Below are 14,794 nucleotides of genomic sequence, written 5' to 3'. Positions count from 1 at the left end.
TCGCGTGCTCGCATTTTATACAAAATACACGTGCGAATCGAGTTGCGCACAACTGCGCGCGCATGATGCGCGTGCATCAAGGGAGCCCGGTTTTACACGAGAATCGGTATCTCGGCACGTGTGTCGACAATTCGTAGTATTTGTGAAGTAGCGCGAAGGCGAACTTCCGCGAATTCAACTCGGACTCGAGTAGCCGAGTGTCGTAGTGCCAGAAGGCCAAGCCCCCATTTAGAAGTCACACAAGCAATAGCTCTTACAGACAGCATAGTAGTAGTTTTCAATATTTCCACAATTCGTCAATTTGAATAACAATGCGATTTTCTCGCAAGAAAAGAATGCAATAAAACGTATTCTTTCAAAGTAACAAATAATCAGAATATATACCAGAAAACTTCTGTTTGCTTTTTAGCTCCACGAAAAATTTTACAAAATTAAACCCAAAGGTGCAATTTGTACGATATGGTGTTTGGCTTTAACAACAAAACAGCCAATTCAGCAGGTGATTGGCCCCCTGAGATTCGCGCGCGGGGAAAAATTGACCATACGTTAATTATTTTTCAAGTTCGAAAGCCGGCTGCTTCGAGGGACCGAACCCTCTTGCGTGCACCTGCCGTTAACAATAATTTGGTAGCGAGTGCCGAACCTTTTTTTGCTGCTTTGTATATTCAACCAAAAAATTTCCTCTCAGAGAATTTTTTTCTCACCTTTTCCAAGAAGACTTCTTTTTTTCCACACACACACCGACTGTTTTTCTAGCATAAAAATAGATATAAATGCACGTCTCGACAGGAATTTTATTATAGACTTGAAAAATTGTAAGAACTCGTATATACGTACACTTCGAGGAACTTTATAAAACTTTCATAAGACCTCAACCATTAATATAAGTCTTTAAAAAAATTAATCATATATACAAAAAAATAGTAATTACATCGGTTGACAAAGAATTCGCAACTTCTATGAACTTTTTCAAGTTGTATAATAATATAAAAAAAGATCTATATCTCTATTCTCTAAAAGAATCTATAGCTCTTGGAAAAAAAGTTTTATAACGTTTCAGTGACAAAAGTGTTGTCATTAGGAAGGAAATGCTATTTTCTGAGAAGTTATTGAAAAAAAAGTCATGTAAACTAAATTATATAGTTTAAAAAAAAATAGATACGACTCCAACTTTTTAAGACTTTTAGCAGAACTTTTTAACATTCTCAATAAGGTTTTCTTTTCCAGAAATTGTCAAGATAAAAAAGTGGAATATTCAATTTGTTGAAAAGTAGTTAAACCGAATATATTTAGACAAGTGTTTTTGAATGGTTCTAATAAAAGATTTCGAAATCTAAATGAATTCTTCATTGGGAAATTCTTTGTTTATCAAATATCGTCATTCTTTATCAATACGAAAATTATACTATTATCAAATACTATTAATCAAATAATACGACTAAAAAACTAGAACAAACTTTTCAACTTCTAAGATCAGTTTGCTCATCAACTCAGCTTTGAATTATAAAACATAACTTTTCTGCAGATATCAAATTGAGACAAAAAACGAATCAAAATGTTGCTTCGCAACACTTTTGATTCTTTCTTTGTCTCAATTTGATATCTGCAGAAAAACAATACATTATAACCCAATTTTAACAATGAAGCAGGAAATCAAAATTCCATTAAGAGGAAAAATTATCGTCTACCGTGAAACACAAACTTCGGCCGTATTTTTTTTAAGTGATCCATTGTCAGTCTCATTTTCAAAAGAACTGTTTTTATGTATAACTCTTAGGAAATGTAGTTACTGGAGCAACAAGTGTCGTTCCTTGTAATTCTACAGAACACTGTTTACAGAATTCCTTCTTTTTCTCGTAAATGTCGCCTGCACAAAGCGCACCTCCTGTGAATCGAGTAATAAGCTTTTAAAATTCTACTCAAAACAATTACTACTAATTCTTTTCATGCGACTACTTTAGACTTAATTATACACATAAACATAATTATAATCCTGTACTGCGAATTATATATATATTTATATCAGCAAACACATCACCTCCAATGTGATAAAATACAGCGAACAATTAAAATTTCTAGAAATTAAATTTACTCTGACTAAAAATAATAACACTATTAGTTAACTTTTCCCAAAATTTGAGTTATAAACTCTCCACTTTAATTTGAAATTAGATTTAAATTACTAATTAATTCAAACACAAACAAGTCATTTTATGTTCCTTAGGTCAGTGATTACGACTTCTGTCGAACTTACATGCCGATTAAGAATTCAAATCAGCACATTAATATTCTCCGAGAAATGATCGATAATATTCGATTATATTGGTCTCTCATTTCCGAGAATAAAGTAAAAAATTCACGCTATCATCTTTAGGTGGGATAGAAATAATCCGAAATCTTAATTTTTCCATACACAGATAAGAAATTGACGTGAGACCAATCTTTTAAAAATGATGAGTTTCAAAAGTTATCTCTCTTTCTCTCTGTCTCTCTCAACTATTTACTGTTATAGTCATCACAGCATAAATAAAATACATATGTTATTTATCAGCCGAATAAAAAAAAATTATCTAAATTCAAAAATTGTCTCTTCCGCGAATTCATCACTTGTCAGCTGCTTTCAACTCAACAAAAACTCTACGCTCCCTAATGAAGAAATTAAAATTAAACCTCTCAAGCGCAAAGACCTCTCTTTTAAATTTAAGAGCCTCTCTCACTCTCCAATCAGACAAAACCAAAGCAGTAAAAAAAAATGATCAAAAAAAAAAAATCAAAAAAAGATCGAAAAAAGATCTTAAAAAAACGAACTCTAAATCAAGTTGTCAAACTGATGACAGAATAAATATTTCTTTCTTCCTAAGTCCCCTGTCGAATAAAGAGAAAAATTACGGAAAATTCAATAGTGGTATCAATAGAAGAAGAAGAAGAAAGTTTCGATATATTGGGGTCAGAAACAAAAAGAGGGGAATAGAAATAATACAAAAGTAAAGGGAAGTAAGTAATTTACGTGGAACTCGAGCGTTTTCACTCGAAATGGAATTCAAGATTCCGAAAATTCAAAGCTGCTGCTACTGCAGTCGTCGTTTCGCGATGGCAATCGAGCGTATTTGTTATTCGTTAGACAAGCCTGCGATTTTGCACTTCTCGCGATAAATCACCGTTACGCCGTCTTTGCCATTCGCATGCGTTGTAAAATCAACGAGGCATTTAAATCAGATGTTTTTACGACCTCGATAATGGCTCGCCTATTCTCTATGACAGTTCCGCTCTTTCATATCAAAATCGCAAACAAGAAACGTAAAAGAAAGATAAAAAAAACGAGAAAGAAAGAGGAAAAAGTCGTTAGAGAAAGAAAACTAGTGATGATACACTAAAAGTATACTCAAACCTTCGCTTAAAATAGCAAACATCAAATCAAAATATGTCAAGAGTTTATTAATCAAAATATGTCAAGAGTTTATTCGAAATAATTAAGATAACAAACTAAAACTGTTTTATCTAACTAATACTCTACAACTTAAAATAGTTCAAATTCCCTTAAGAAACATTAAGGAACATTAAGGGCCAGTTTCAACCAATTCCGATTAAAAGTTAATCAATTAATGTCAGTTTAACCTTTTATGATTGGTTGGTTAAGGATTTAATCATTGATTAACTTTTAATCGGAGTTGGTGAAATCGGACCTATATTTTCCTTAAGGGAATTTGAAACTGTTAAGTCGTCACAGTTTTAGAACAAATCCGTTACCAAAAATTTAGGAGAAGGACTAAAACCCAGCCATTTTTTGCTTGGGGAAAAAAACATTTCCTGAAATTCGCAAAAGTGATGTATCGTACGAATAAATCTCTGACTTGAAACAAACATTTCTCCCTAATCGTGAAATTTTTACGACATTGGCCATGGCACGTGTCCTTATAACAAAAGCTCATTTCCGTGAATACAAATACAATTTTTTCATCGAGTGCTAGTTTTATTTTTCTCTTTTTTTTATTTAAAAATACGTAAACGTTCCAATGACATTGGCCTCTTATACATTATCATTTTATTCTTTTCCTTCCACGAAGCACAAGTGATTTTTTTTTGTCGCACATGGTTCGTCGACAAGTATTATTTGAATTGCATTTTTCTTCCTTGAAAAAAAAAATAAAATTTTTTTCGCCACACACTAATACCTAATGCGAATTTTCGTTTCGAGAAATAATCTTTCTCTCTACTTTGAAATGAGTCATAAATAATATCTCTCTCCAGTCCCAAAGAGGAATACAAAAAAAGAAAAGAGAATTGAATAATTCCACTAAATTTGAGTTTAGAGAGGCAGAAGATGAGATAAATAAAAATTCGTGGAAGGTCCGATTGAAATATTCTTTCTCTCTCTTCTCTCGAGATGAGGATTGTTTCCTGCCATCTTTGGGAAGCCTCGTGCACCTGACTGTACAAAATTGGAACTCAAGTATGAGGAGGTCCATTGGGACAAAAATTGTATTTGACCATGAGACTGAAAAGACTGTGAAAAGAGGGACTTAGTCCCCGGTGCTACCTGGCTTCGACTTCTCGACAACAATTATTATCCTCAAGAAACGTCATGGAGAGAGAGAGAGAGAGAGAGAGAGAGAGAGAGAGAGAGAGAGAAACTCTCTCACTCTCGCAACTGGTACGAGTGTCCATCTCTCACAAACGTAACACAGGAATGCAGAGGGAAGAAGATGGAAGAGAGAGAGCTTTTTCTTGGTAATACAACTCCAGACGCGAGTGGGAGTCTTCAGGGAATCTCGCATAGCTGTTTCATTTTCCAAGAGAGAAAATGATGAAGGAGGCTATAAACAAAAAGAGAATCTATCGAGAAAAACTATGAGAGAAAGTATCTTTTCTCACTATCAATCGGCCCATGAACACAGTCCTCCTGATCAAAAATATGTCACATCAAATATTGTATCGAGAATATATTTATTCAATCCGTATTTCAATGACCTAGTTCCGGTTTTTTAAAAACTAAACATCCTGACACTCTAAATCTGACTCAAAATTTCATCAGTGAAAATTTCACACTGACATAATTCAGCACTGTAAAAAATAGGTCTTGTTTTAAACCTGATTTTGGATCGAATATCTTACATTAGTCCAAAGATTGACTAAATTTCTGTTTAGAAAACTGATTTTAAGACCTAAAATCGACTTATTATTATTTTAAACCCAAAAATGTGTTGAATTTTTAGAAAAAACACGTTTCAGCTGTAAGTACTTTAAGACTTCCTTAAGTTTTGAAATATGAACCAAAACATTTCGCCTTTCGATATTTTCCCATTTATTGGAAGTATTTTAATGAGAAATTAAAAAAATTTAACAATTTTCAAATAAAGAATTTGTTTCCTAATGTGCAAATTAATATTTTGTACCAAAATTCAAAAAAATTCGTTTCTTTAAACGTTCAGAACATCATCATCTCTCTCAATTTAAATCAGTTCAAAGTAACAGATTTTTTGGAAGTAAAAAATAAAGTCACTGATTCAAATAGCAATATTTCTACTGATTAGTTAAAAATAACTGATTGACAGTAGAACATAAATGATTATCAGTTAAAAACAACTGATTTTTCACTAATAAACCACAGTGTTTCCAAGGATATCAAATTGAGACAAAAAAGTATCAAAATTGTTGCATCACAACAATTTTGATCGTTTTTTATGTCTCAATTTGATATCCTCAGAAAAACTGTAATTTTCTACTAATTTATTAGTAAAATTGACTAATTCAAAAGCAAAAAGTCAGAAACTGATTGAAATTTAGAGACTACAATATTTAATTATTTGTTTACAATTTTAAATACTTTTGTTTAGTAGTTTTAATACCTTTTTTTACTAAAGTTTTAATGAAACATGTCTAATAATACAAAAAAAAATCTTACTATTGTTAATTAGTGGAATAATTGGCACTAATTCAAATTCAGAGAGGCGATAAATATGTCACTAATTATAATTAGTGAAGATGTACTCTCAATTACTGAAAATTCACCAATTCATCAGTTAAATTTCTATTAACTAACTAAATAAAGGGAAAATTTAAAAAGAATTAAATTAAAATTGAATTAAAGAGAAAATTTTCAAACAATTAAATTAAAATCAAATTAAAAAGAAAATTTAAATTTAAAGCAAACAAAAATAATTATTGCCATGAACATATGAAATCTTGCTAATTTAAATTTATACAGAGTAATGACCTAAGAAAACAAATTTCAAATTTCAATCATCACTATTCTTTTTTATCCAAAAATATAATAAAATTCCATTATCGAAACGAGTAACGCAATATAATCGAGGTGCAATAGAAAATTGCATATATAAATAACTATTCTTTTGATAAATATTGAACATTTCTGAAAATCGTATATGGAAGCTAAGAGAAAATACACTTGCAAAGGAAAAAAAATCAGAATTGGAAAGTTTCTAGGAAACAATTATGCAATATTTTCAAAGTAAAGAGGCACTTTTTTTTTCTTCTTTAATAAATCGATTCACATTGGCTTTAAGGATTTTTCAACATAAATCAATGTAAATAGAAGCTTTGAAAATAATAAGCATTTGGTGCACGTGCATGTAACGAGCATTAGACATATCCGGTCAATCGAACAAGCCTCGTATTACGGAAATGCATTGAGGCTTGTAAAACATCTCAATTTCCGGTTTAGAAATAATAGTCCTTGAAAAAAACACATATATATACAAGGAACAATCGTTTACTATTAATCACACCTTTTTACAATTTTAATTGACTTCGTCTCGACTCTTACAAATCGGTCATAAAAAAAATTTCTTCTTACAATGGAGACAAATTTTTTAATTATTTCTCCGCATTTTTGTGGGAAGAAAAAAAGTTTCCACGTAAAATTAGAAATAAAAGTGGTCAGAGACCGTCGAGAATAGAAAAAAGGGACCTGGTTCCGACAATTTCAGACTTCCAAGAAACAGATTTTCTCGGGAGGTTTCAACAGTTTTGTGTAAGGTCAAAAAAAAAAAACTTTTCGCACTAGACAAACATTTCTACTTATTTTTACATTATGTGTGCCAAAAATTTTTTTTTTTAGGGAAATTCAGAGTTTATTTTCAGTTAACAAGACGCTCTTACCTCTATGAAAGCGTCTTTTTCACGCTGGCAAATAGTTTCTCAGACGATGATTGGCTTTAATCCAAACTATATAATGTATCACAATGTTACAATCTCTCTCTGAAGAGAAAGTGTATTCAAGTTCCACAAATGTTCTTTGAAAAAATAAATAACGGATTTCTCTTTTAAATTCAATTGAATTTTCAATTGAAAAAATTCACTTTTTACTAAATGAGATTTTAATTTGTCAAAAAAGAGAAAAAAATATTTAATTTTATTAAACTTTATCCAAAATGGTGAAAATTAGAAAAAAGTTTTTTTTTCATGAAGAATAATTCAACACTATTTTCACATATAAATCCACATTTTCGAATGTCAAAAATGATTTTTTAAATTAAAAAAACTACACACACAAAATTAGACGTTGTCCATCGACTGCAATCGACTGACGCAAACTGACGGCTTGCCTCGAGAGTGAATGAATCTATTGCTGCACGTGACGCTTGGAGGGGGGAAAAAGCACGAGGGATCGTGGGAGGAGAGAGCGACAGTGGTGGGGGAAATCATAGAAACCTAGAGGGAGGGGGGGGGGGCACGATGCAATATTTTAATTGTAATTACAAGAAATTATCACTAAAAAGTAAAAACAATTAACATTATTGTGAAAAAATTATTTTCGATTATTTTTTAATGTTTTGATTAAATTAAAAATATAATTTACTATAATTTTTATTTTATTATTAAAACTGTATTACCTATTCACTATTATTATTAAAATAATGTTATTATTATTAAGTGAATTTGAACCGTTATGACGTCACAGTTTTAGAACAAACGTTTTGTACAAATTGTAACATCATAATGGTTCAAATGCCCGTAAGATAATATTATTATTTTCATTGTTGATTTTTATATATTATTTATTAAATAATAATAATATTATTTTTTTTCTATTTTACTTTCATTATTTATCTCCTTAAAAATTTGAACGTTCAAGTGAACGACGATTTATTTTCATATTTTCTTAAAATTTGAATTTTGTCAAAAAATATTTTATTGTTAATTTAAAAAATTAATTCATTTCTATAAATGTTGAATTTATTTTGTTTTGAATTTTTGTTAGTAATTTTTGAATATATTTCAAATAGAAAGAAAATTTCACTTATTTGAACATCTAGGATTTCAGGAAAATTTTTTTTTTATTAATATTATTATATCATATTAAATTAAAAACTTAAATAATAATATTTCCAAAAAATAAATTTTTTCTGAAATTTTGGACGTTCAAATAAGTGAAATTTTTTTTATATTTAAATATACTCAAAAATTACTAAAAATAAAATTTAAAAAAAAAATAAATCCAGCATTTATAGAAAGGAATTAAGTTTTTAAATTAACAATAAAATATATTTTTGGACAAAATTTAAATTTTAACGAAATAGGAAAAAATCGTCGTTCACTTGAACGTTCAAATTTTTAGGGAGATAAAATAATAATAAAAATAAAATAGTAAATCGAATGCAGTATTTCATAAATATAAATATTTTTGATGAAATCATTCTTTCCTTGTTAATCAACAATTTGAAAATTATTTTAAGAACTAAAATTAAAATGAGAAAAATATTCACAATTTCCATAAAATAGAAAAAAAGCATAAAACCAAGTAATTTGAATAAAATATTAAAACTTGAGTTACGTCACTTTGAGGGTTAACAATATAAAAAAAGTATCTCTCCTTATGTCACAAAACCTCCAACAATAGGAACAATTTTTTCCTTGTTAAAAATAGAAACTTATTCTTTTGAATTTTTTTTACATTAAAAAAATGTACAATTACTTGGAATTATTTTAACAATGACATAATTGTAAGAAAAAAAAAATTACATATGCAATCAAGCAAATGAATGTAGTAATAGGTAAATGAAATTTCAAAAGAAACTAATATTAAAAAATAAGAAAATATAAATTTTATATAGACAATATAATTCTAAGAATAAATTGTGATTGACCCCCATATTGGAAACTCATAATTATTTAATATCCTTCGAGAAATGTCATTAGCTATTCATATTTAAAGTATATAAGACAAGCTGCAATAATTTTATAACGGAACTCATTTGATTATATTTTACGACATACTAATACATAAATACTAAACGATAATGAAATAATGATGTTTTTTTGATTTGATCATTTCAATAATAATTACTGTGATTTATTCCGCGAAATTCTTAACGAGGAAAGAATGAATTTTTTATTTACATCATTCTCATAATATTAATTTACAATTAATGACAATTGTGAGAATTCGTTAAATTTATTCTTAGGAAATGAAAATTATCATGAAATTCTTGGAAAGTGGAATAGAAAATTATAAATTTCATAAAACAAATAAATGTTTTCTCTTTTTAAAACAAGTATTAATGTTTATAATTTCATCATTAAAAAAAACTTAAAAAAAAATTTCTTGATCAAAAAATGAAATGAAATAAAAATCGAAATAGGTTCTCAGGATATAAAATTTTTGTTTTAATAATAAAATCGAAAATAGTTTGATATGCAGTTATGCACATAAGTTCGATTCTTGCTGAATAGATAAAAGTTTAGTATTACAAAATCTAAGTAAGTAAGTAAGAAAAATCTCTTGCAATAAAAAATATTGATTTAGGAAATATGTTTCAAGAGATGTGAAATATTAATTTCGTGTATGTTGCGCTCTCTCTCTCTCTCTCTCTCTCGTCAAAATAAAGATTGGATAATAAGGTAAAAAGCTCATAAAGAAGATTTCTAAGGTTCCGAGAAACCATAGTACTTAACTCTTCGAAGAAAGAATCCGAGAGCAGACGAAAAGGGGACGAAAAGTAGATGAAAATAGTCCTTCTCTCTCTTTGGAGCTTGTTAAACCCTTCATGATTACACTATTCCCTGAAGTTGCAAGAATCCTCGAAAATGGACATCTCGAATTTCTATTTTCGAAGAAATCGAGAGATACTCGGAAAGTGACTTTCATCCGGGAGGATCCAGGTGTTAGTTTTGGTCCACGAGAGAGTTTCATGTTTACCGGATATTCAAACAACATCTGTCCTTCCTTTTTTTACCCCTCAAACTCCGTACTTCCACATTTCATGGAAAGAGACGATGACTTTTCACCGAATTACAAAACATTTGACACAATTTCATTTCTCAACATTATCAATAGCATTTGTTTGAAAAATGACTCGAACAAATTGAGAAATTAAATTATTCATGAGATTGTAAATTGTACTATGGATAACAATTTTGTATGACAAATTGATTTTTTAGAAGAATATTTACATCGCAACAAGTAATGAAAAGAATATTGTTCGAGTACATCTAAACTAAAGGTTGAAATAGAAATTTTTAAAGGTGTCACTGCTTTTTTTAATCCAGCCCTTTCATTCTTCACTCTCATGCATTTACGCCATCGCCATCTCGACAGCCATCTTTCAAAAGGAAACACGAGACAGGCGTGTCTAGATCACGAATCTTTGAGAAGGAAACCTTGACATGATGCTGGAATGTCGTCTCGTATCGAATTTCAGATCCGATATGAATCCCTTGAAATATTATTAATCACACTTGAAATATAATAACAAAAGTACCAGCCGCAGTCTTACGAAGCGCAACTAAAATAAATTCTTATATCACGGTACAAAAAATTTTTGATTCAAGAAAATCTTGATCTATCTTAAACCTAAGAAGTGGATGTCCCAGTTACCACCCACATTTCAACAATAATTTTAAAATTATTTATTATTTGATTCGTTTTTTCGTCTCAATTTGAAATCTGCAGAAATACTATATCGATGCTGAGCGACAAAATACATTTTTTCCCCTAAATCGAAAAGAATCAAACAATTACTAAGTTTTAGGTTCATAACAAAGTTCGTTGACATCCACACTATCTTCAATTTATCAGAATTACAAAAAAACTATTCAAACAAAAAATAAAATTCTAAATTATAGAAAAAAATAAAATAAAATGGCCCAAAAATAAAGATCGAAAGTCTTTCACGTTATTTATAGTCAACACACAAAAACTAAAAATTTCCAAGAATATGTATTAAAAGCTGATTGAATGAGAACCAATATTTGAGGAGAGTTCGACAAATATGTACCGTAGATAATGCACTATCATTGTATATGGAAAATTGGAACAAGAACGCATTAAAATTATATTGATAGAAATGTCAAAAGAACTTTGCTATGCATATACTTGAAAAAAAAATGCTTAAATAACAATTTCAAGGAAGAAGATAAGCGTGACTGCATAAGAACAGCTTTCCATCAGAAGACAGGTGAATATAAGAAAGAGAGAGAAAGAGAGAGCAATTCTCTATTGGACCAGGTGAAATTATTAAAGCCTCACAACAATGCGGTTCAAATTTCTATACAAGATCTAAAAGATAAAAATTTCATATATATATATAGCAAACCACGTATATATAATACCTTGTACCATAAACTAAAACCAAATCCTTTATTTTTTCAGAAAAAAAAAGAAATTTGTAGTGTTTCAAAATGGGGGTGAAAATTGACCTCAGAAAATAAGAATATTCTGAGTAGGCAGAAATTTAATTAAAGAGACAATTTTAACCTGGAAAACATGGAAAAGTCAGGGAATTTGAAAAGAGCAATGCGTGGCAATCCTTATTAATGACGAACTACAAACTTTAGTATAAATATTTGCTAAAAATATTTTCATGGAAAAAGTAAAGAACTGCGTGAAATAGTTTAACAACGAACTTACTTTTTGTGAATAGAGCCAGAGGGTAACCTAATCTTGTATATAAAGTCTATCTCGGTATAAAATCGCAAGATTCTGCTGAACTGAAATTCTGTTGATGTACATGAATCGTACGGACATATATGCTAGGTGTAAGACTCATTGTGTCGTTCTATCTATGACTCATGACCAGGTGTTCGCTGTTCAACATATGCCGTGACCATCATATATCTATATCTATATATACAGTTCTCCCGCATCATCGTTAAGGAAGATTCTTTTTTCAATCGAGAACCGGGAATGTATGACCCCTGCAGCAACCCACACGTGCAGATGTGATTCTTTCTGAATTGCACTTATGGGATTTGTACGACACGAGACTTGAACACACAACTTCCTACACATTACCCTATTGCACGTTGCATAGGACATGTTACATGCTCCAGGAAACTAAAACTACACGTTTATTCGCTCTTCCGTGTTCTCTGAAAAATTTTTGCAAAAAAAGAGAGAGAGAGACAAGAAATTGTCCAGGTGTATACAATATATATTCTCTTCCGGGAATATAGGTTTCGTTTTAAAACTGCGGACACAGCATTATTCTCAGAATATCTTGGTGAAGGTCAATATTGAATATTGACCGAAAAAAAAAAATCATTTTCTTCGAAAAAATAAAACCTTACTTTCTCCACGGTGTATTATAATAAAATTTGAAAAAGTTTTCTAGAGATTTGTATATATGTACTTTGGGGAAAATTTATAACTTTGGAGAAAAAAAAGGTTGTGGGGCAAACATGATAATGCCCACCAAATAGAAATATCATTTTATGATTCAAGATAATTGTGTATAAGAGCAGGTACTGAAAATAATTTTCAGAATAGAAGAAGGTGTAACTGTATAAAAAACGGATATCTTTTTCGGATATATATGTTTTTACTACTGTGATTTTCTTTGGTAAATATGTGGACACTCCCACTGAATTCATGCTGGGTGTTCGAATTTATAAGTTATTTAGAAAACATTTATTATACTTGTGGTTATAAAATTCCCAGATAAAGTTCATTGGTCTGGTTCTTGCATTCTTGATATTAGCATCTTCATACAGAATTTTATGCAACTGCTTTTCGGGGTTTATAGGTTTGTTATACTTTTTTAATTTTAACGAATCTTTAACAAATCTTTAAGGGGATGTCAAAGTCGATTGGATTTTTGCATTGAGCTTCAATGGGAAAATCGCATCGACTTTGACATCCCCTTAATCTTATTTTAAATTTTTTCAAGGTTCAGAATTCGACAAAAATCCATAATAGAATTGAATAAAATTGCCAAAATATCTCATTCGAACTTCATGACTGTCAACGGTATTATAAAAATCTAATGCAATTAATTTTATCTCAACCCAAAAACAAGAATAAATAAAAGTAAAAATTTATCTCTAATTCTTCAATTTGTATCACTACATTCCACACGTGCTCTAAATGAGTAATTAATAGCTCTCCAATTTAATCTCGCAATTATTAAAAAACACGTATCTATCAAAATTTCCAGAATTGTTTAATCTTCCATATTTAAGGTTATCATCGACTGACATTATTTTAGTAATGTTTTTCTTTGATCCAAATCATTTTTTAACGAAACAATTTTTATACTCTTAACATATGTATCTAATACAAATAATCATTTCCGCTAATTCTGTTATATTAACCAATTGACAAATATTATAAAGAAATTAACTTATATTCTTGGACTCGAACTCTATTTGAACAGATATTGTATTATAAGAATTAATTTAAATGACATTAAAAAATATATCCCGAAAATATATATTGAAAGAAGGTAATTTATTTATATTTCCGAGAAGTAATAAAAAAATATAACGTGCAATTACGTTTGTTTCTGACAGTAATAAATCTTAAGATCATGGCTGACAGGTTTTCGTAAGACAGTAGCCGTAGGCCGGAAGCGATTTAATCAATCACGTACATCCGTTACGTTTTATATAAGCGCGTCCAACAAAAATTATTGTACAGAGAGAGAGAGAGCGAAATAAGAAAAGACAATTTGTCTACATCAAGGAAATGAGTTTCATATTTTGCCAATTTGCTTGCGAAATATGGAATGAGGTTAAAAAAAAGGATTTCTATTTTTGATGGAATCGGTTTTTAATTTGCATATATAAAAACTGAATTGTAAACTGAATGTATGGAGGAAAGTCAAGGTGTGTGAAAAATCTGATAAGATGCTGTTTTAATATTCAAAGGCGAATGTAATAATGAAATCTGAAAATTTAGATAAACTGAAGCAAAAAGAAAAAATATGATGACAAACAATTTGGAACCGTTTTAAAACTAAAATGTAATTTAACTGGAAGGTGGCATGTCTCGATTCCACGTAATGTTATTAATACACAATTGCCTCGGTTATTCCCCTCCAAATGCGAATAATACACGCGTAAACGACATCGCACCATTACGCCAACGTCGGAAGTATAAAGTGTATGTGTGATTAAGGAAAGTATCAATGTCAAAGATTCTTAGTATTAATATTTGTTCTTTACTTCATTCACTGTTTATGCAACTCAAAAAATTCTAATCCATTTCACCAAAGAAATACTTTTCAATTTATCCTCAACATATGGAAATTTTTAAATTTCTCTCAGGAAGCAAAAAATTCCACAACCACGATTTATTATTATTTTTACTCATTCGAAAAAAAAACAACAAAAGATTAATAAAAAGCGATAAAAAAAATATCATGTGTCTCGATGGGAAATAAATCAGGTACAATATGCACCTATCATTCGAGTGTAATTGCATAGTGTATAGATAATGTATTGCTATATAAAAGTTTCAGCAATATATTTCTGAGAATATGACGGGGTTAAAGCAGAGTTGAAAGAATAATGACCACTTGTAATATTTAAATCCGACATACGAAATGAATAATGA

General features: G+C 29.7%; 1 protein-coding gene across 2 annotated transcripts in view; it reads right to left on the bottom strand.

Moving 5' to 3' along the window:
* LOC122504988 overlaps window positions 1-14,794 on the bottom strand; it is a 47,550-nt gene that overhangs the window by 12,606 nt on the left and 20,150 nt on the right. Inside the window, exon 1 of one of the 2 annotated variants that reach the window (XM_043616378.1) lies at window positions 7,120-7,552. The exons of the other annotated variant lie outside the window; for it this stretch is intronic. The gene's annotated coding sequence lies outside the window, so the exon portion shown is untranslated. Of the gene's footprint in view, window positions 1-7,119; window positions 7,553-14,794 lie in introns of those variants that run through there. 2 annotated transcript variants of the gene reach the window in all.

Source organism: Leptopilina heterotoma, unplaced genomic scaffold (genome assembly GCF_015476425.1).
Source record: "Leptopilina heterotoma isolate Lh14 unplaced genomic scaffold, ASM1547642v1 Lhet_329, whole genome shotgun sequence".
Classification (NCBI taxonomy): domain Eukaryota; kingdom Metazoa; phylum Arthropoda; class Insecta; order Hymenoptera; family Figitidae; genus Leptopilina; species Leptopilina heterotoma.
Note: the sequence above shows the minus strand (reverse complement) of the source record. Positions and strands in the feature narration are given on the sequence as shown.